This window comes from Nomascus leucogenys, chromosome X (genome assembly GCF_006542625.1).
Source record: "Nomascus leucogenys isolate Asia chromosome X, Asia_NLE_v1, whole genome shotgun sequence".
Taxonomy (NCBI): Eukaryota; Metazoa; Chordata; class Mammalia; order Primates; family Hylobatidae; genus Nomascus; species Nomascus leucogenys.
In genome coordinates, this window is record NC_044406.1 from 111,331,783 (window position 1) to 111,353,030 (window position 21,248).

A 21,248-nucleotide genomic window follows, 5' to 3' on the forward strand; every position below is an offset into this window, starting at 1 on the left:
TGATTTATGTGATGGATTACTAAGCAGCCATTAAACATAATATGGGAACTGTTAGATGTTAATGGTCACTTCATATAATTTCTATGTATGTCTTTAATTTGCTGCTTCTAAATGACATTCTGGAAGAGATGGGGGAAAGGGGACTATATATTTTTCTTTTCATTTTTTGGTGTTTTTTTTCAACTCTGTCTCTCTTTGTCTTTGTCTCTCTCTCTCTTTCTGTGTGTAGGTCTGTGTGTTTATGTGTGTGTATGTGTATATATATATATATGTCTGTGTGTATGCACATATCTAATATATTTTATTCACATAGAAATATGTTCAAAAATATTTATTTAAATAAGCACATTATAAAGTAACCACAATGTGAGTTGAGCTTAGATATATACGTATGTAAATTATATATGATTTTCTTCTTTCTGTGTATCCGTATTTTCTAACTTTCCTATAATAAACACATATTACTCATATATAGAAAGTTATTATACGTTTTTAATTCTTCAAAAATCCATTTTAGAAAAGGCAGTGTGGGCCACACAGGGTGGCTCACGCCTGTAATCCGAGCATTTTGGGAGGCCGAGGGGAGAGGATCACTTGAGTACAGAAGTTCGAGACCAGCCTGGGCAACAGAGTGAAAGCCTGTCTCTACAATAAAAATAAAAATATTAGCCAGGCATTGTGCTGTGTGCCTGTAGTCTCTGCTAATTTGGAGGCTGAGGTGGAAGGATCATTTGAGCCTGGAAGGTTGAGGCTGCAGTGAGGCTGCAGTGAGCTGTAAGGTTGAGGCTGCAGTGAGCTGGAGTGTTATCCACTCCAGGCTGGATGACAGAGCGAGACCTTGTCTAAAAAAAGAACAAAGGAAAGAAAAGAAAAGAAAAGAAAAGAAAAGAAAAGAAAAGAAAAGGCAGTGTGTAAATTAAAGCAGAAGAAAAAAGAAACTTCAAAATTTAACATTCCAATATTTTATGATTGGCACTTAATTAACCTTATGGTCCCAATTTATTAATGAAGTAATCCCAAAACCTATTATTTTTATATTTGAGGAAAAATCTCAGTAGTAAGAGTGAACAATTTAAAAATTTTACCAGTAAATCAAGACAGAAGACAATACTTAAATGCCACATTGAAAACGTAGGTCAATAACATCATTGTCACCTTACAACTATCTTGCAAAGATCACCAAGGTGACCTTATAATGACAACAGGGTATCATATTATTACTATGATCTCCATATCCAATGCACTATATATAAATCATTCATACTAGGCTGAAGTCGTGCTCTTGATTAGTTGCAATCTAACTGCCTGATGTGCATTTTTCATCACTGTTAATGTTGCTCAAAAAAGATGTAGTTCTGCTCAGATGTTCATGTGGTTCCAGAATAGTGCTAAGTTAGAATCTTTCAAGGGAAGACATTTCAGAAAGTACTTAGATCCAGACTACAAAAAAATATTTCTGGCTCTTGTGCTGCATATACCAGAGCAAGTCTGTAGAAATTGGCTTCATATACATCAGGCTGATTCTGCAAGGAGGCTAGCAAAAAATGCTTTAAAAAATAAACTGCCCTATATGTAGCATTTTGCCTTGGTGAGATAAACAGAAGACTGGGGAAAAACAAAGGGCTTCAAAATGATATAGCTCTTCTCTGCTCACTTCTCCATTGTTTTCAAGCTGGCTCCTTTAGGAGTGTGTCACCCCATTTATGACTAGAGAAGGCCAGTTAATACATTGATCTATGTCAGATACCACAGGTTACTTGCCATCACTTAACAATTCCCAACATGTACAACTTCCCTCACCCTTTATCTCTCTATTCCACTCAAGAATTCATTCCCAAAAAAGAAACTGTTCACTGTCTTAATACTGAATGTGGGCTAACTACCGTTTAAGAAAAAGAAATTAGAATGTTTGACAGGACCATCACTGAACTCAGCCAAATAATGCATACCAGAGGCAAAAACAGCAGAAACTATTAAACAAATATAAAATACATCTCACAGGACTGACTATTGGTTTTGGAGATAGGCTAGACCCTGCAAGCAGAGCCCTATGTCTAAACCTGGACAGCTCATTAAGAGATCATCTAACCCAGACCTTAATTAGCACCACTGCCTGTTGTTTCTTCCTACATAGATAATAATATTCTACTTCCTTCAGTTCTCAGCCTCTTAAAACAAAACTATCAGCAGAGATTGGCTATGGAGATAAAATGCATAAATTGGAGGTGAGCAGAAGAAGGGCCTAAAAGCCAGGTTCAAGATGTTGACATCAAAAAATATATGTATATATGAATATGCACATAATGTGAATATGCATACATGTGTATGGATAGATATCTTTCTCAAATAGATGTTAAAAGTATGATTTCTATTAGTTTAGAAAATGGTACAATTTTTTACTTTTTTTTTTAAACTTTTAACTAAAAAGTAAACTTTAATGTCGAAAGTGCAAACTTGGGGAAGACAGAAAAGATCACACACAAGGCTGTCACTTCACACTTGGAAGGTTGCACAGCGCCGGGCAGAGACGCTCCTCACTTCCCAGACAGGGCGGCGGCCGGGCAGAGGCGCTCCTGGCTTCCCAGACGGGGTGGCCAGGCAGAGACGCTCTTCACTTCCCAGACGGGGTGGCCAGGCAGAGACACTCCTCACTTCCCAGACGGGGTGGCTGGCAGAGGCGCTCCTCACTTCCCAGACAGGGCGGCGGCCGGCAGAGGCGCTCCTGGCTTCCCAGACGGGGTGGCCAGGCAGAGACGCTCTTCACTTCCCAGACGGGGTGGCCAGGCAGAGACACTCCTCACTTCCCAGACGGGTGGCCTGGCAGAGGCGCTCCTCACTTCCCAGACAGGGCGGTGGCCGGGCAGAGACGCTCCTCACTTTCCACAGGGTGTGGGGGCCGGGCAGAGGCGCTCCTCAGTTCCCAGATGGTGCTGGGCTGTCGGACTCCATTGCTGGACGTGTGACTTGGGTTTAAGCCTCTCCCTTCTGCTCTCATCTGGAAATGCTGACAGCCTGGGCATTTCCTCCTTTGGCACTGGATGGAGACTGAAGCCTGGCAAGGCCCTGCCTTCAGCAGGAACTCCCCCTGGGCCCCACTCTGTGACCCCGAGCCCAAGACAGGATTTTTCCTTTACCTTCTCCAGCCACTTTGGGCCTCCCTGCTCTCTCAGAGCCCTGTTAGGTAAGTGACAACTCTGTTCCCACTGTTGTTTTTTTTTTTCGTTCATTTTTAGTAGAGATGCGGTTTCACCATGTTGGCCAGGCTGGTTCGAACTCCTGACCTCAGGTGATCCACTCGCCTTGGCTGCCCAAAGTGCTGGCATTACAGGTGTGAGCCACCGCACCCGGCCCCCGGTTCCCACCTTCTTAAGTGTATGTGTTGTCATCACGTTTCACCCCAACCAACCCTTGGGTGGGCAGCCTCTGCAGGGGACCACTCACAACTGGCCTGTAGTCACGGTCCCCTGCAGAGCCCTCCCAGGTGGTCCAGATGTGCCCAGTGGCCCTGCCCCGATGCGTCTTCCCTGCCCGTGGCCTGCTCTGCCTGATGTGCGCTGTGCACTCCCGGGGGCCTCCGTCACACACTGTCACACACACACGCCATCACACACCGAGCCAGCCTCATCAGCTGTCTCAGTAGTTGGTGTTCAGGGACAGGGATCCAGCCCTTCCTAAGGTGTACCTGGGCAGAGACTCAGAATGGACGTTCAAAACAAAGAGATGGAGCTGTGAGTGACACGGGGCCCCACAGGCCATCTGTCAACCAGGCCTTGGCCCTAGTCCGTCGGGCACTCACCCCCTGTAAGATGTGGACCCACTAGTGCCCAACGTGTGAACAAGTAGCTGGAGGCCTCACCCAACACTGCTGGCATGGCCTGCCTCTCTCCTACCCAGGTGTGGCAGCTCCTGGTGCCAGTTTTCCCGGAGCGTGGCCAGGCCCCAGGTGTCTCTCCGTCACAGCTGCGGCTCTGGCTTCTTCCGGGAAGTGAGGTGGGGTTGCTCCCCGTGCAGCCACCGCCGCGGCCGCTTCAACACTCTGTAGGCCTGCACGGCCCGCTCTCCCTCCTCCCCCACAATCCGCTGGCGGGCCAGGCAGGCGGTCAGAGGCTGGGACACACCGCCTGGGCCTCAGAAGCATCCTCAGCATCTGCGATCTCCTGCCAGGCTGGTCCTTGCTTACACTCCTCTGGGGCCTGGCAGTCAGCTCTGGGGGCTGCAGGACAACCTGACCAAACTTCACCGTGTCTCGGAGCAGCTCCTGCTCCAGCCTGTCTGCTGCCTTTTCCTCCTTTTTCCGTCGGACTTTATCTAGTCACCGCTTCTGGAACACTTTTTTTTTGCTTTTTTCTGCTCAGACTTCTCCTTGGGAGCTGCCTGCACCTCTGGCTGCCGGATGGCCTGGTTCTTGCTGAGGAATAGCAAGTGCTGGGCCTCTTGCTGCATGCGCTGGATATAGGCCCCGTCGGACTCCCCTTCCTCTGTTTGAACTTGGGGACGGCGATGTCAGGCTCCGCTCCCTTTGCTTCCTTCTCCAATGTCTTTCTGAAGGTCACCTGGGCTGCTTTCTTCCTTTTCTTGTTACTGATCGGGTTTTTCATCTCCTGGCGGCTCCTCATAATCTCCTGGAGCCGGAAAGGGATCTCCTGTTCGTCCTGGTTCTTGGGCTTGCAGTTCACTTTCTTCTTCTCTTCGCTGCGAAGCCCGGGCCACGGGGCTGGGCGCTGCTTCTCCAGCGGCTGCGCTTGCTGCCGGGGACTCCCAGGACCTGCCTGCACCCTGGGCACCGCTGCTCCGTGACCAGCTCGCGCCATCTCCACGCCGGGAGTTTTCCTAGCGAAGCTACTTCCGCCTTCCTCACAAATTTTTACTTTTTAAAAATAATTACCTAATTATACTATAATTTTAATACCTACATTAATGCTATTTCTATTTTCAAGGGACTTTGGGTGGCATATAGGTCACACTTTATTTTATTAATGAGTATATCTTTACATCACTATATATGCTTTGAAACTCCTAATGCAATTTTTCTAATGGGACATTTACTCAAAGACTTTGTAGAAAATAATTGTGTTAATAAAAGAGACAGTTTTCCCATTACAATGATCAGTGCTCTCAGACAATTAATGCTGCAACACTCTGTATTGTCACTCTCTTCCTCAAGGCCTAGAGAACTTCTCGGTTTACATTATTGGCTGAAGCTTCTTTTCTTTCTGGCAATATAGGCATTTCTAATGATGAGACCTGCCAAAACTTGTCAGTGCTATTTTTCTTCTTTTCCATTAGAGGTGACTGTGGCTGAATAGCCAAGTAATCTATAGTCTAACTTCACTTAATTGTTTTTACTACATGACATGAAAAAATATAGTGAGTAATCACTTCTGTTTTACATGAAGCAAATTGCTAGTGCTTTCCACAGCAATATGAAGAAGACTTAATTTGTGCAATTTCCCTTGAACATCCTGTTCAAATCCTAGCAGGGTAAGTTCTGCCCTCTTTGGTTCTCTAGTGAGTGAAGACCAGATTGGATCAGTGGATCTCGATTATTTTCCCTTCTGTAGTCCTCTTCAAAATAAAGTCAGAGAATAGTTGGTCTTGGCTAAAACTGACATATTCCTCTCCCTCCAGCAACATCTCTCAAGAAAAATGGGTTTATTCTCTTTGTTATTTATTCCCAAACCTCATTTCTCATATGGCAATATTTTTTTAATGTTTTTCTTTGTTTTGTAAATACACTGTGTCTGATAAAAGTTATAAGTCTAATTACAGAAAATTTGGAAAATACAGATAATAAAGGAAAAAATAACCTATTACCCACCTTTTTCAATCAGAAATAATCATTTTTAGCACTTTTGTATCTCTTTTTCAAGTCTTTGTTCTTTCTTACATATTGGATACATATAATTTTACACCTTGGTTTATCATTTGGTAGTATAACACAAACATTTTCCTTTTATCATAATATATTTGTAAACATCTTTTTTTAATGGCCATTATGTATTGCCTTGTCTAGATGTATCATAAATCACATAGCATTTGCCTTGTTGAACATTTGGGTTCCTTCATATTTTCTATTATCACAAATAATGCTTGGTGAAAATCTTTGTAAATGAAGTTTTTTCTTTATTTCATATTATTTATTTAGGACAAAGTCCCAGAAGTAGGATTATTGGTAAGAACATTATTAAGGCTTTTGCAACAAACTGCCAAATCTACACCAACTAATATTTCATCATGTCCTTATTAGACATTCATTTACTCAACCAATATTTATTAATCACCTACTATGTATCAGGCACTGTGCTAGGTGATATGGATATAGCAGTGAGCAAAAAAGAAACAAAGTTCATGCTCTCAAGGAACTAATATTCTAGAAAAGTGGATAAGATAAAAATACAGTATGATACCAGTTAATGACGAGTAATATAAAGAAAAATAGAAGCTGATAAAGGCATAGAAAATGAAGGACAATAAAGTTCATTACATAGGATGGTCAGAGTAGGCCACTATGATGAAGGAACATTTGATCAAATATCTAAATGAAGTAAGAAAGTAAACCTGGAGAGGTCTGAATGAAAATTAAATGGGTTAATACATATAAAGTCCTTAGGACAGTGCTTTGCCTAGGAAGCATTCTATATGTGTTAGTTATTATTATTACTTGTAATGCTAGAATATTCCATTCACCTTGTTTGGTGACATTATTACGGTAGTGTGATCCTGAGTCAAAAAGGATCTATCATATACTTCTATTGTTTGATTGTTTATGTCCCCTCCAATATTCATGTTTAAACTTAATGCCCAATGCAACAGTATTAAGAAGCGGGACCTTTTGGGAAGTGATTAAGACATGAATGGATTGGTAATTTATAAAAGACGTACAGGGAATAAGCTAGTTTTTTTTTTTTTTTTTTTTTTTTTTTTTTTTTTTTTTTTGGCCCTTTCAACTTCCACCATGTGAGGACACAGGGTACTTCCCTCTGGAGGACACAGCAAAAAGGCACCATCTTGGAAGCAGAAGGAGTAACTGCCTCCCACACTGAATGTCAGTGCCTTAATCTTGGACTTCCCAGCCTCCAAAACTGTGAGAAAATAAACCTCTGTTCTTTATTTTAAAACAAAAGTAAAGTCTGCAGAAACCTTGGAGAAAAATCATTTCAGACAGATAAAAAAGAAGGCACAAGGCCCTGAGATTAAAAAAAAAAAAAAAAAAAGAATGCATGGCATGTTTAAAGAAAAAATCAAAGGGCAATATGGCTAGAACGTTATGAGCAATGTTTGAGGGGGGACATAGTAAGACATGAAGTCCAATAAATAGTGACCAAATCATGTAAAGCCTTGTAGGCCATTGTAAAGATGTTTAAAATTTTTCAAGTTTTTTAAAGTGTGATGAGAAGTCAACCTTTGGAAGCCAGAGAGCAGACATATCATAAGATCTTGTTTAAGTTTTAAAATGATCATCCTGTGACTTCAAACTATACTACAAGGCTATAGTAACCAAAACAGCATGGTACTGGTACCACAACAGAGACGTAGATCAATGGAACAGAACAGAGCCCTCAGAAATAATGCCGCATATCTACAACTATCTGATCTTTGACAAACCTGACAAAAACAAGCAATGGGGAAAGGATTCCCTATTTAATAAATGGTGCTGGGAAAACTGGCTAGCCAGATGTAGATAGCTGAAACTGGATCCCTTCCTTACACCTTATACAAAAATTAATTCAAGATGGATTAAAGACTTACATGTTAGACCTAAAACCATAAAAACCCTAGAAGAAGGCCTAGGCAATACCATCCAGGACATAGGCGTGGGCAAGGACTTCATGTCTAAAACACCAAAAGCAATGGCGACAAAAGCCAAAATTGACAAATGGGATCTAATTAAACTAAAGAGCTTCTGCACAGCAAAAGAAACTACCATCAGAGTGAACAGGCAACCTACAGAATGGGAGAAAATTTTTGCAACCTACTCATCTGACAAAGGGCTAATAGCCAGAATCTACAATGAACTCAAACAAATTTACAAGAAAAAAAAAAAAACAACCCCATCAAAAAGTGGGCGAAGGACATGAACAGACACTTCTCAAAAGAAGACATTTATGCAGCCAAAAAACACATGCAAAAATGCTCATCATCACTGGCCATCAGAGAAATGCAAATCAAAACCACAATGAGATACCATCTCACACCAGTTAGAATGGCCATCATTAAAAAGTCAGGAAACAACAGGTGCTGGAGAGGATGTGGAGAAATAGGAACACTTTTACACTGTTGGTGGGACTGTAAACTAGTTCAACCATTGTGGAAGTCAGTGTGGCGATTCCTCAGGGATCTAGAACTAGAAATACCATTTGACCCAGCCATCTCATTACTGGGTATATACCCAAAGGACTATAAATCATGCTGCTATAAAGACACATGCACACGTATGTTTGTTGCAGCACTATTCACAATAGCAAAGACTTGGAACCAACCCAAATGTCCAACAATGATAGACTGGATTAAGAAAATGTGGCACATATACACCATGGAATACTATGCAGCCATAAAAAATGATGAGTTCATGTCCTTTGTAGGGACATGGATGAAACTGGAAACCATCATTCTCAGTAAACTATCACAAGGACAAAAAACCAAACACCGCATGTTCTGACTCATAGGTGGGAATTGAACAATGAGAACACATGGACACAGGAAGGGGAACATCACACTCCGGGGACTGTTGTGGGTTGGGGGGAGGGGGGAGGGACAGCATTAGGAGATATACCTAATGCTAAATGACGAGTTAATGGGTACAGCAAACCAACACGGCACATGGATACATATGTTACAAACCTGCACATTGTGCACATGTACCCTAAAACCTGAAGTATAATAATAAAAAAAATAAATAAAATAAAATAAAATAAAATGATCATCCTGGTTGCTGTGTGAAAAACTATATGAGAACAAAGATGGATCTAGGGATATCAATTAGAAGGCTGTTTCAGTAGTCCAGGTAAGAAATGATGGTGGTTTGTTCTAGAGTGTTAGTAATGAATGAGATGAAAATTATTCAGATAAAGAATATAGTTTGAAGGCAGAGTCAGCATTTGTTAATTGGTTGGGTGTCAGGTGTTAAAAAAGAGAAATCAAGAATGACTAACATTTGGGACTTGAAAAATTGCACTGAGCATTATTTTAATTTTTAAAATAAACAAGCATTTATTGTTTCTAATTTGTATGTATACATGTATATACAAACTGTAGTAAGAACCTTTAACATGAGATCTACCCTCTTAAAATTGTAAGTGTACAATACAGTATTGTTATTTAAGGCACTATGTTGGACAAAAGATCTCTAGAACTTATTTGCCTTGCATAAGAGAAACTTTATATTCACTGAATACCATTTATGTTGATTACTGAAGGTTGAGGTATTTTTCAGTCATTTTTTTCCATTTCCCGTTTCTATTTCCTCTCTTGTGAATTATTTTTTCATGTCTTTGCCCAAGTGGCATTTATAAAATTATTTCCTCCCTTAGCTTCTATTTTATTGTTATCTTGTATGGCTTGTACCTCTCTGATCTTACTCTAACTTCCTCTCTCTTGAAGGCTCCCCTTATTTCACTAAACTCTTAAATGCAGTGTTTCTCAAGATTTCATCTTTGCTTCTTTTTACTCTATACAGTCAACTTTCTGTATCCATGAGTTCCACATCTGTAGATGTAATCAAACGTGAATCAAAAATATTCGGAAAAAAATTCCACAAAGTTCCCAAAAGCAAAACTTGAATTTGCCGCACAGCAAGTACTTTGTTGAATCCATGTGAATAAAGTGATGTGTAGGTGTTGTATTAGATTTTCTTTTTTAGAGATGGGGTCTTGCTATGTTGCCCAGGCTGGACTCAAACTCATGGGACCAAAGGATCCTCCTGCCTCAGCCTCCCAAGTAGTTCGGACTATAGGCATGTACACCCTTGCATCTGGTGTATTAGGTATTGTTAAGTAATCTAGAGATGACTTAAAGTATATACTTAGGTCATATGCAAATACTATACCATTTTATATCATGAACGTGACTATCTGTGGATTTTGGTATCTACGGTGGGGGGTCCTGTAACCCGGTCCCCACAGATACCAAAAGATGACTGTATATACTCTCTAGCTATGCTCACCTACCTGCCCCTATGATTTCAACTACTATGTTGATTGATGACACCCAGATCTCTAATTCCAGACTTTATCTTCAGATCTGTATTTTTTTAGAACAAGCTCTTGCTCTGTCATTTAGACTGGAGTGCAGTGGTGCAATCATGGCTCACTTGCAGTCTCAACATCCCAGGCACAAGCAAGCAATCCTCCCACCTCAGAGTGCTGAGTAGCTGGGACTAAAGAGATGTATCACCACGCCCAGTTAATTTTTTTTTTTAAAAAGAGATGGGGTCTCACTATGTTGCCCAAGCTTGTCTCGAACTCCTGTGCTCAAGTAATCCTCCTTCCTTGGCCTCCTAAGCTGCTAGGATTACAGGCAGGAACCACTGCACCCAGCCAGATCTGTAATTTCCATCTGGCACAATCCATCTCCATCTGGATATCTAGCTGGTGTCTCACATTGAGTAAGTCCAAACCTGACTGCATTATCCCCACTAAAACCAACTTTTTCTTCTGTATTCCCTATTCTGCTTCATGGCATTACCTAGTTTCCCAAGACGAAAGCCTCAGAGTCACTCCCTCCTTCTTCCTCACACTTCCTCACACACTAAATTTAATCAATTTCTAAGAATCATTGATTCAACCTTATGAGTGGTTCTCAAATTTGTCCACTCCTCTCCATCCTTACTGTCACTGCCTTGGTTCATGTCCTCATAATTGGTCACAGTTGCAGTACTGCCTCTTTATTGGTCTCACTGCTACTATACTCTTAATCTGCTTCAATCCTTTCTCCATACTGGTGATGTCTTTCTAAAACAAGGTTGATTCACCTTGCCCTCACTTTAAAACCCCTTATCTCGTTCAGTTGACGCTGCTACAACATAGCACACTGCTTAATTTTGGATAAACCTCAGGAAAAACACCATTTTCTAGGATTATCTCCATGCAGCAAAATACCAACCCATTCATTCACTCAACAAATGTGTACTAAGCCTCTTCTGTATGTCAGACACATAAATGGAAATAAAATAAGACGTTATTCCTGACCTCTGTTCTCCAGGCTCGGATAGGAAATAAAATGGCACTCCCTTGTCCTAAATTGGTATTCCCCATTGCTAATTTAACCTTGTGTTCTTTCACAGCCCTAAGGTCATGTGGAATGTTATTCTCCATATTCTGACTAAAAAAATCCTAGACACTCTTTAAGAATCAATTCAAATAACTGATTATTTATAAAACTATTTCAACCTTTGAGTTTCCAGAGCATTCTAATTATTCCTCTACTGTAGCATTTGTTATATGACCAGAGTATGCTTATATATGTCTCCCAAAGATGATTTTTTAATGTCTCTGTAGCACCAGGTAAACAGAGGCATTGAGGAAGGTTTGATAAATTAGTAAATGAATGAATGGAAGAATGAGCAAATGAAAATTTTCCTTCATAAAAATTGTTTTATGATATATAACCAAAACTAAGTAATACTGAAGTTTTCAGTAAAAGGAGAGACCAGTGCACGAGACCTGGAGGGCCTCTGTGGAAAACAGGAGCCTTCAAGACCCATTGTCACAGATTATCAGTGTAAATGTTAATTTTTTTCCCTTTCAATAGTAAAGCAGTTCCAAGTATTTTGCTAAATATCTAGGACCACTGTTCTCTCACTATGTCTACTGCTGTTTTACACATTTTCTTAAGGATACTTTATTCCATGTTTTACAGAAGTAAATTGTTAAAAATTTTCTCTCTTCCATGTTAAATTACCGGTTAAAATACTTCCCTTGCACTGAATTCTAATTGTTTACATTAAAATTACCTCACTTTCACAAGTTGTCCAATGTTTCATCAAAGCAGTATCTCAAATAGGGAAAGAACAAAACAATGAAGAAAATGTAGCATCCTTATGTTGACACTTCATGAATTCCAAACCAAAAATAAATGGTGTCACACCTAAGTGTTGAGATTTTATTAGACTAAACAGGAAAGATATATCACAAATGTACTAGCAGCATATGAATACACGAACAGAGTACATCTATAATAAATACCAACCCAGTAAAGCAGTGTGACATCATAGCCCCTACCCAAGACAACTGAAAGAAGGTACGAACTGAAAAAAATATAAATAATATCTCATATTATGCTTATAATTATCTAGAACATATATAAAGAATTGGCCAGAATCAGAAGAATAAAAAGAGTAATCACTCCCAATATTTTAGTGAGTGTCCTAAAGCCTATTTTCTTTCTCTTAAAACTGTATACCAACCCAAATCTTAAAAGTAGTTTAAAAAGAGAAAAAAAAAAGAAGGAAGGAAAGAAGGAAGGAAGGAAGGAAGGAATTAGAATGATTTTATTGATAATTTAAAATGTAAGATTATTCTCAAGTCTAAGCAATAAATATTAATTGGCCAATCAACTGTACTGTTCTTCTCCCTGAGCGGTCACTAGATCTCATTAGTGAAATTAATACTATCTTCCCCAAAAAAGTTTCTTTTTTTTGACTTGCTTCACAATTCTGAAAATGCTTTCCTACATTACTTAAAGCTTTAAGCGTATAATGAGTCACAGTCACAAATACATATTCATTTGAAGTATACAGTAAGCAAATAAGTGGCGTATTTATATGTGTCTGTAAATGATGCTTATGAAATCCTTGTCCACAATGTATGTATGTTTTCATAAATATTCATTTAAAAAATGTCAGCCCCACACACATAAACACAAACACATATCTGGGCTACTTAATAGAACAGATCACACATCAGTATCAATCAAATGCTTACAATTAAGCAGAGCAGCTTTAAAAAAGAAAATCATTAATGTTAAAAGCAGGAGGGGGATAAGGCACAGAGTATAAACTCAAAATGTTGACCACAAACATTTTGTTGATAGGAATTGAGTAAGCTAAAAACAGTACCAAAATTTTAGGTTGAGAAGGCTTCCAGCCACTGTGTAGTTATAGTGTATTTATACACCTCTATATTTAAACACAGGTGGTAATTAGCAAAATTGAAACACCTTTAATAAGGTATCATCATAGGTGCAAAGGATGTGTAGCATAAGATGAGTTCATTATCAATAACTTTCCTGAATTAATCATCTCTAGGACATTTAATTTTAAATGTACCTGAAAAAACCTGGATTATTGAGATCAGCCATCTGCAGTATCTCTTTCTAATTTCTCTGAACAACTGAAGAGTTTTCTTAAAATGTCTGTATGCAGCTGGGACATAGGGATTGCAATATCTAATAAACCAATTGTCCATCTAATCTGGCACCTTCTCTTTGACAGGTGTCTAAACCAGATAGAAACATTAGAGGTAATATACACACTTGGAATCCACCAATTATGCAAAACCATGCAACTGGGAAATTTTCTCTTTGACCTTAGCCAGTGATCAGATTGACCCAGAAGTATGCAAACTGATAGCCATGTACTTTTGTTTTGGCTGTTTAAAAACCATCATTCATACAGGCAACTAAAAACACCAAATCGATTCCAAACATTAAAACGTTAAAATGAAAGTGGATTTCCTTTAATATAACCGTATAGAAATTCTACTGAAAGTTACATATATATGTATAATATGCATCAGCATCCTGAATACTTACAATACCTTTCATCTAAATAGAAAAACAATTGAAAAATAAATATATGGTGATTTCAAAAGGGAAACCGAGGCTATAGAACCATAAAAACTGAGGATTTGAGTAAACAGTGGAAGCTGGAACCATCCAGGTGAATGAATGACTTTTTCCATTGTTCATCCAAATGCAAGCATCTGCTGAAAGGTTAGAGGAAATCGACATGACAAAGAAGATACCGATATTATGAATTCTACAAGTTCTGTGATAATTGTCCCAATTTTTTTAAGTTTTAGTCAGATTTTAGTATCACACAGATATAGTCCAAGTAACAAAAAATAAACCAAAGAATAAAATACACGTAATTCAACACTCAACAACTGGATACTGATATTCTCAGTATTCCCTAAACTGTAAAAATGAGGATATTAGTTTTCCTAAACTTTTAAATAACTACTTCATTCTATCATGAATAATTCTACCTTGAACATATATATTTTGAAATTTTATTAACCTTAAAACAGAAAAATACCTTCTGACCTTTATATATCTTTCCATTCTTTGTTTCCTTACCAAAGATCTTCTCTCAGTCTTAATATAGAAATTTGCTTACAGCTACAAATTGACAGAAAAATAATACTAGTTTCTCAGGACTTTAGCCAGTATTGCAAAAGACTTGACATGGATTGCAATTCAGCTCATCATAGAGATTATGATTCCAAAATTTAATTTCATAACTCATAATCAGCCACAAAAACATTAAAACAGAATACGAGAAACGTTAAAAGGCAATTTCCTCATTGTTGACTACTTATTAATTTACAACTTAGTCGAATAAAATTAAAACAATCAGTATGCTTTCTGGTGACTGGTAAAATGACTGTTTAACAAATTTCAAATAAATGTATTCAAATGCATTTGGTCTCTGTAATAAAAGTGGGGCATAGATATTGTAATAAGACTTTTTTTATTTGAAAAGGAAAAATAACCAATTCTACTGGAAAATTCAAGCATCATTTATATTGTTTTCCTATCATCACTAACTAGGCTTCTTCAAAGTCTACAAAATCATAATTTGAAAGAACATATTTTTTCAATGTAATAGCTATTATGAAACTATTTTACAGCTGTGAATGTTCTATTGGAACAAAAAATGCTCCATAGAATACATACATACCAATAGGAATGCACAAATCAAACTTCTCTTTCTGTGATTATTTTTTAAAAATTGCTTGAGTAGGGACAAAGAGGGTTGTAGTAAGATTTTCAGGAAAATGACAGAGATGGCACTGATTTTTCGTTCGGCTTAATCATTTATTTCTAGCAAATTCAATTCCCCAGCCTTTTACAGTTACTTTCAGGGACCAACAGGCTGGCATGAAATTAAATTAACAAGCAGATTCCCATTCTGAATTAGTGACTCCCAGCTGTCTGTCCCATCTAGTTTCCATGGCAGTAGCACAATCAGTGGAAAATGAGGTACAGGAAATTTTAAGAAGCCACTGTATCAAGCCCCTTAAGTCAATTTCTTTAAACTGATGAATCAGTACAGGGGGCAGGGGTGGGGGCAGGGAAAGGGGAGTAGAGTGTAGAACTGAACTTAAAGTTTTTAATTTCCTGGCTTGCTGAAAAGGTCAGTGTGTTTCTGTTTCTGTAATTGTTGGAGAATGCAAGCAACATCTCCTTATACATTTTATAGAAGGCTGTAGATTCACGATGGCATTTAGTTCATTGGGCATTTTATAGTAACCCAAGAGTGTTTAAGATATTTTACATGTATTTTAAAGTGTTTTATTTTTTCTTTCTCTTTTGACATGGATATTAAGGGTCATCGGCCTGTTAAGTGACTCCAAAACACCCAGAAACTAAGTAAACAATTTTCTCAAACAACCAGATGTTTGTCGCCCCAAACAGTTGGATGGTTAACAGAATGGTGCAGTCACATATTTGGGTGTCACCTAGATTCAGTCATAGAAATTTGTCATAAGCACCCAGAGAAAAAATATTAACCTTGGCACATATCTACCATAAACAGAAATATAAAGGCTCCCAGGTAAGAACTTCATAGGGGATTAACCACCCATGTGAAAAGAGATTTTTAACATGTTTTTATGTGTCCATTTTCCAATTAGCTTCTCCACTCTTACAGTTAGAATAGAGCGGGGGTGGAGAATCCAATATTTCAGAATCATTACATCACATTAAAAACATCATCCAAGAGGTAGTGGTTAGTTGGCATATATGCATGTTTCACCATATGCTATTGTTTACCTAAAGTGGAGGCTCGGACAGGAAGTACAATTTAGAATAATTTTTTAAGTTGTAAATTATCCAAGATTATACTTCCAGGCCTTGAAATGGGTCCTGAAGTTACATAAAAATCTAATAGACTTCATTTATTAGACTCTGGGTTACTATTTTAAAATATTAGGGATCCAGGTCACCTGTAAAAATATTTACTTTTCAAATTAAAATTAGCTTAATTTCTATACAGAAATGTTAGCATTGAAATTGATATAAATATTGTTATATAATAATTTTCAGTCTATGCCATCATATTCCAATTTCCTCAGCCCTATTTTTCATGGGTTCCAAATGTAAGCAATTTTGCTGGTCTTGCTAAATTGTACCACAGCACGTCTAGCAAACTACAAAATCTCTATACATTATATAAATTGCCATAACAGAGCACTGAATACTTAACAGACACCTATGGTTGGTCATCAAGGTTGTTAAGAATAATCAAAAGCTGTGTGAAGCCTTTTATAGCATTCACCTGCTCAAACTAAGCATGGTTCTAGCTGGTTATATTTGATATTTACTTTCCTCTGTTCTAAAAAAAAATCAATGGAAAACAGGAATAAAAATAATATATTAAGCCAGGATTCAGAATATTTTTACCTTTTAGGGGAAGGAAAAATAATAGCAATCTCCATTCAAAATAGTGATTTAATCTAATACGCAGAATCTGTAGATGATTTAAAGAAATTGTGGTATATGTGAGCATTTCTGAAATTTGATTCCTTTTAATTTTTATAATCAGCAGTTACACTTCCAGTCGTGGGTATATGCTGTTGGTCAGAATTGCTAAATTTTGTACCTTACAATATTTTTCATCTGCCTGTAGTCATACTAGGAATCCAGTTTAAACCTTTCTTCTAAATGTTAACTGATGGGAAGCTTTTTAAGTATGCATGGATTATTAATTTTGAGGTTAAAATCCACAGCAATTTAACAAATATATATAATTTTAATAAAGCTATTGTACATGTTTTATATCTGATTCAAGGCATTCACAAGCAATTGCTTCCATGCGTGTGTGTGTGTGTGTGTGTGTGTGTGTGAGAGAGAGAGAGAGAGAGAATATGAGTACTATAAGAAAATTTGTTTTCGTCAAAAAAAAATTAATCACTGAGTCAGTTATTCAAAGTACTGGTCTTCTTTTGACCTCTGGTCATTTATAAGTAAGTAAATAAATAAATGCATAAATAATAATAATTAACTTGTTTTGGGAAACTATAGGGAATTTATTAACCATAATCTATACCAACTACTTGATAGCTTTACTTAAATCTGAAACTGAATGACTTAGGAAAAGCAAGCTTCAAGCAAAAATTATATGGATTCCAAATGTGTATCTCTAACATAGAATATGAAAAATTTTTGTTTTATTAATTAACACTAAAATTTCTTACTACTTCCAAGTTTTTAAGGCTGTCACAGAAAATAAATTTCCACTAAGTTTTCTGTTTTCAGAAACAACATATCAGGAATGTTTTGCAGTTTGACAATTTAAAGTGATATCGTATAGAATAAACTTGAATGCTAGACTGTTCTGCTTCAGCAAGAATCTTTCTGGTAAAGGTATCAGAAAGGATCAATGACTATGAGGGAAACTATGATTATGTCGGTGTTATTTACACATATAATAGCTGAATTGAAACACTGAGACTTCTAGGGTATTCAGACTGAATTAGGCCTTTGAATGTGATGATAGTTATGTATAATACAATTTTATTTTAATACACCTATACGTTTGAGTATTTGAAATCTTAATCACCTTTACAGCACAATGATTCTACAAAGCATTCTTTAGCCTCACTGCATATTTTGTCAAATGACATGACTCTCCCTAATTCATAATTGGAACCTAAACCTAATGGAAAATACTACTTCATGTATGCAAAAATATTTGTGGGTTTTTTTCTGCTATGTATATTTGACATTGTTCTCAGGACTGGACTCTACTAGTTTTATTATGAAAATGTTAACATATCTTCATAGAGTTGTTTTATAGAAACACCTGTTTTTCAGAAACATTCTGGGGAACAACCTGAAAACTTTTAAATAATATTTAGAGCATGGATTTATTTTAGGAATTACATGATCCCTTTTTAAATGCATATTTTGACTTTGTTTAATCATGAAAAGTTTTCAACATTATTTTGTCATACCTGAAAGCCTTTAATTACCCTTAAAAACCCCAACTTTGCAATAGTAAATTATTTAATGCATCACAAAATAGTGTTATGAACTTGAACTAAAATGGCAAAATTGGGATTCTGTTTCTCCAGTTATTTACTTTGAGGGTCTTACTATGCCTTATGAAAATTCATTTTTTCCCACATTGCAGATATGAAGAGCAAGGAGCGGGGGTGAGGCAAGCAGGCAGATGCTGGGTAATCATGGAGCAGAAGTTAAAGCTGTGGATCGCCTTTTCATTAATTTTGTTTTTTAAGCCTTTCTCTCCTAGACTCTGCCCTTTCTTGGTAACACTGGAGTATCTACTGCTCCAGATCAGAAGACTTCGGACTAGGAAGATGAACTGGGCTATTTCAGCCAAAAAAACATGTAATAGAGCAGACATTTGCCATGTTCTCCTCAAACACGTTAAGAGTAGCAATTGATTCTCACAGTACATTGTTACCTGGCTTGTTAATTATAATCATAGAACAAGAGTCTAAAATTCAAGGAAGCTGTCTGCGACACTTACTTGTCACAAACGCGATCAATTAACCGCTAATCTAACAGTACCTATTAGAGTGCACTGGGATGTTTCGTTTCCTTTTGGTCTTTAAAACCAAATGGCTACTAATTTCCTTTCTGTGGCACTGAGAACTTCTCTTTGTATTTCTTTGGGCCACCTCAAAAACACCTCCAGGTTGGTATCCCAGGAAAAAAACAGTTAAGTTCAGGATGTTTACTGACCAATTGTTTCCTATTGGAGATGTAGAGCTTTTCTACCCCTATTAGCATATCGCCAGTAGCAGTGATGCAGATCTGCTCAACCCGAAGCTGCCGACGGCGAGTACGAGCTGCAAACCAGCCCCCGCCCCCGCCCCTACTCTCCCAGTGGCGACACAGACGTGGAAACATTTACTAGTGGAGTGCGATCGTCTGTCTCCGCAATTGTAAACAACTGACTGCATCGGGTTCACTGAAATGTTTAAATATACTCCTGACTGCAAACACATCCACTCACCAAGTAGCGCTGACAATCTCCCCTTCTCCGCCTCTAGGCAAAGCATCCTGAAACTAAATTGGCAATCCTCCCGTTACGGAGTGGAAGAAAGTGAGGTTACATTTCCCCAAGCCTGCCTAGCGCGTGCTTGGCGCTCGCAGATATGCTGGCCTTTGCTGAATCTCGGGCACCAAGTCTCCGGATGAAATGCGGAAACACACAAACCCGCACATTGGAGCGCATGGTTAAAGTCAACACCGACGGTCCAGGAGCACCGCCTGGGCTGTAATGACTGTCTCTTTTGACAAAGATTGACAAAGGTATAGGGAGGACGCATCGGGTGGGGCCCTCGACAGCGGCGTAGGTTAGGAGGTCCTGGAGTTCCCTCGGGAACCCGGGCTCCCTGAGTGAGGCTCAAATAGAAATTCAGAAGCAAACAGGTACTAAAGTGCGTCCTAGCCCTTGGGCATATTCTCTGCGGAGACAGCAGGACCTGGACCCCAGTGGCAGAGCCCCGGGCGAACGCTCCAGGATGGGAGGGATGCCAGAGAAGCGCCCCTTTCTTTCTTTTTAGACCGAGCCTCCCATCCTCACCCCAAGCACCCAGGTCCACTTGTTAGAGTGCCTGGGCTCTGCGCGAGAGCCGAGGCGAGGAGGCTCCCTCTCAGAACTGAAGGAGTTGGTTGGTAAAAGTGCCGCCTGGGAAGCCCAGCGAGCCCTCGAAGTGCAGCGTCCCCAGGGCCCGCTGGAAGCTTGAACTGCGAACAAGGCCGACCTCCCTTCTGCCCCAGATGGTCCAGAGCCCCATGGCCGGCGGAGACCGGGAGAAGAAGGATGCGGAGGCTCTGCCACCTCGGGCAGGAGTCCCAGAGCGGACTCAACCGGCCGCTCACAGCCGGGAGCCGCCATCCGCCGCCTGCAGCCTCGGGGCGAAGTTCGCCTGTAGTCCTTGGGGTAGAAGGTTGGGGGTGGCGGGCGGGAGCGAGAAGGAATGGGGTGGGAGCCAGGAGAAACGCACCTACCTATTCCAAGCGCAAGTTTCGGCGGCGTCCCCAGGTGCGGTTCCCCCGCCCCCTCGCCAGGTGCTCGGCTCCGCCGGGCGCTGCCAGTGCCCGGGACTTAGGGCGTCTCGGCCGACTGCTGCGGGAAACGACTGTAAATCCACATTACTGTTCGAGCTGCTGCTCTGGCCCCCGCATTGCTCTCCTCCGGCTGCTGGCGGCGGTGCTCTAAACCGGCGGCCGCCGGAGGCAGGAACCGAACCTAGCTACTATTGCACCAGCGGACGACTGCTGCCGGAAGGGTGCTTGCGCCCAGGGTCCTATGTGTGTGCGAGAGAGTGTGAATACGTGTGTGTGTGTGTGAGTGAAAGAGAGTGTTCGTGTGTGAGAGAGCAGAAGGGGTGAGCTCAGCCCCCGGGGCACTCGGAGGTGAACTCCGGGCTGAGCCGAAGCTCGCCGCGCTCCCGGGTGCTGGGCGTCTGCACAGCTGATGGCTGGGCTGATGTTGCCGTGGCCGCCGCCGCCGCGCTCTAAGGCTGGTCGCGGTGGTGCAAAAAATGTTTCTCCGCTACTCGAGACCAAAAAACCTGCCCTATCTACTGAGCATGCCCGGTTTGACAGCTTCCCAGCCGAGTTTTTTTTTTTTCTCCTTTTCCCCAAGACTCCAGGTTTTAGCCGCAGCTGAGATGGGAGGTGGAGGGAGGTGGGGGGAGGAGGAGGGGGAGAGGAGGAGGAGGAGAAAGAGGAGAAGGGCTTAAGGAGCAGGTATCGGGCAGAGGAAGGGAAGTCAAAATGAGAAAGATCAGGGTGTTATAGGGTGGAGAGGGGAAGAAGAAAGCTGGATATGGGAGCAGAGGAAGGAAATATGGATCAACAAAATTTAGATTTCCTACCACAGTGGGTAGATGCCTGGCGAGGGGACTCACTCGACTAGTTTTTGGTTTTTTTTTTAATTACTTTCTCCTGAGGGTGAGGGTGGGGTGGGGCGTTCGGATGAGTATTTGTCAACCCCAGGATCAGCCTGGGACAATGTTACCTAGTCATGACATACACAAACATCGCGT

General features: G+C 40.0%; 1 protein-coding gene and 1 pseudogene across 4 annotated transcripts in view; both read right to left on the reverse strand.

The window, feature by feature from the left end:
• TENM1 (teneurin transmembrane protein 1) overlaps window positions 1-20,795 on the reverse strand; it is an 832,777-nt gene extending 811,982 nt beyond the window's left edge. For 3 of the 4 annotated variants that reach the window (XM_030807128.1, XM_030807125.1, XM_030807127.1), the window contains exon 1: window positions 20,206-20,795. The gene's annotated coding sequence lies outside the window, so the exon portion shown is untranslated. Of the gene's footprint in view, window positions 1-20,201 lie in introns of all 4 variants that reach the window. The other variant, XM_030807126.1, reaches the window with a different exon arrangement.
• On the reverse strand, window positions 3,358-5,390 carry LOC100601370 (annotated as a pseudogene).
• Window positions 20,796-21,248: the final 453 nt, after the last annotated feature.